At 40.3% G+C, this 2,663-nt stretch overlaps 1 pseudogene; it reads left to right on the forward strand.

Annotated features, from left to right (window-relative positions):
- The first annotated feature begins 655 nt into the window (after positions 1-655).
- LOC110303943 (large ribosomal subunit protein eL19 pseudogene) lies at positions 656-1,238 on the forward strand (annotated as a pseudogene).
- Positions 1,239-2,663: the final 1,425 nt, after the last annotated feature.

Here is a 2,663-nt window from a genome sequence, read left to right on the forward strand (position 1 = left end):
CTCTGTGATAACTCCAGCTTGCATCAAGTTGTACACACTATAAGAGCTGAACCATGACAATGTCAATAGACATGCTAAAGCTGAAGGGTAAATCTCATGGGATCCCACCTGCAGAAAACGAACTACAGGCAACTAATGACTGATTAGAGAGGCAGAATTAGTCTCTCTCAGGGATAAGTCCCTTAATCAATTATTCCATACAAAGTGATCAGCTGTGAAATGATATTCATGCAAACAACACAAAACAGATTCAGCAAGTAGTACTTAAATATTTATGCACATAGATATGTGGGTGTGTGTGCACACATTTGTGCATATGTGTCACAATAATAATCAAAGAAACAAGGCTCTCATTTTAAGTTTATATGTATGTGTATATATATATATGTATATATGTAATATAAATTTAAGTTTATATGTATATATGCACATACATTTAAAAATTGAAAAATAAATTTATATGTAAATATATAATCCCAACTCAGGAAGCCAAGACAGGCAGATGTTTGTGAGTTTGAGGTCAAAGTAATCTACAAAGCAAGTTCCAGGACAGCCAGGGTTGTTACACAGAGAAACCCTGTCTTGTAATACCAAATTAAAAAAAAAAAAAAAAGAATTGAAAAGAATTGTCCCTTTTGCTGCTGCATCCACAGTCATGAGTATGTGCAGCCTGCAGAAGAGACTTGCTTCTAATGTTCTCCATTGTGACAAAAAGGAAGGTCTGTTGAACTACAATGAAACAATGAAATCACCAGTGTTAACTCCCATTAGCAGATCAGAAGCTGATCAAACATGGACTGATCACCTAGAAACCTGTGACTGTCGGAAAAAGACCTTGGCCTGACGGAAGGGCAGGCGTATGGGCATAGGGAAGCAGAAGGGTACTGCCAACGCTCGGATGCCCCAGAAGGTGGCCTGGATGAGAAGGATGAGGACCCTGCAGACTTCTCAGGAGATACCGGGAATCCAAGAAGAGTGACTGCTGTAGGTATCACAGCCTGTATCTGAAGGTCTAAGGGAATGCCTTAAACTAACAAAACAACAACAACAACAAACAGATCCTCATGGAGCATATCTACAAACTGAAGACAAACAAGCCACACAAGAAGCTTCTAGCTGACCAGGCTGAGACTCGCAGGCCTAAGACCAAGGAAGCACAAAACCTCCCACATAAGCGGCTCCAGGCCGAGAAGAAGAGTTCATCAAGACTGTCCAAGGAGGAAGAGCCCAAGAAATAAAGCTTCCCTCTTGTCTGTATCTAGTGGCCTGGCTGTGGCCTCACATGGATCAGTCATTAAAACAAGACTTTAAAAAACAGAATTATTAAAAATGGCTCTCTTGCCAAAAGCAATCTACAGATTCAATGCAATTCCCATCAAAATTCCAACTCAATCTTCAACGAATTAGAAAGAGCAATCTGCAAATTCATCTGGAATAACAAAAAACCTAGGATAGCAAAAACTCTTCTCAAGGATAAAAGAACCTCTGGTGGAATCACCATGCCTGACCTAAAGCTTTACTACAGAGCAATTGTGATAAAAACTGCATGGTACTGGTATACTGACAGACAAGTAGACCAATGGAATAGAATTGAAGACCCAGAAATGAACCCACACACCTATAGTCACTTGATCTTCGACAAGGGAGCTAAAACCATTCAGTGGAAGAAAGACAGCATTTTCAACAAATGGTGCTGGCACAACTGGTTGTTACTATGTAGAAGAATGCGAATTGATCCATTCCTATCTCCTTGTACTAAGGTCAAATCTAAGTGGATCAAGGAACTTCACATAAAACCAGAGACACTGAAACTTATAGAGGAGAAAGTGGAGAAAAGCCTTGAAGATATGGGCACAGGGGAAAGATTCCTGAATAGAACAGCAATGGCTTATGCTGTAAGATCGAGAATTGACAACTGGGACCTCATGAAACTGCAAAGCTTCTGCAAGGCAAAAGACACTGTCAATAAGACAAAAAGACCACCAACAGATTGGGAAAGGATCTTTACCTATCCTAAATCAGATAGGGGACTAATATCCAATATATATAAAGAACTCAAGAAGGTGGACTCCAGAAAATCAAATAACCCCATTAAAAACAAAGAATTCTCACCTGAGGAATACCGAATGTCAGAGAAGCACCTGAAAAATGTTCAACATCCTTAATCATCAGGAAAATGCAAATCAAAACAACCCTGAAATTCCACCTCACACCAGTCAGAATGGCTAAGATCAAAAATTCAGGTGACAGCAGATGCTGGCGAGGATGTGGAGAAAGAAGAACACTCCTCCATTGTTGGTGGGATTGCAAGCTTGTACAACCACTCTGGAAATCAGTCTGGCGGTTCCTTAGAAAATTGGACATAGTACTACCGGAGGATCCAGCAATACCTCTCCTGGGCATATATCCAGAAGATGTCCCAACTGGTAAGAAGGACACATGCTCCACTATGTTCATAGCAGCCTTATTTATAATAGCCAGAAGCTGAAAAGAACCCAGATGCCCCTCAATAGAGGAATGGATACAGAAAATGTGGTACATTTACACAATGGAGTACTACTCAGCTATTAAAAAGAATGAATTTATGAAATTCTTGGGCAAATGGATGGACCTGGAGGGCATCATCCTGAGTGAGGTAACACAATCACAAAGGAACTCACACA

The sequence above is a fragment of the Mus caroli genome, unplaced genomic scaffold, assembly GCF_978045245.1.
Source record: "Mus caroli unplaced genomic scaffold, Mus_caroli_1 scaffold_9, whole genome shotgun sequence".
Lineage (NCBI taxonomy): Eukaryota > Metazoa > Chordata > Mammalia > Rodentia > Muridae > Mus > Mus caroli.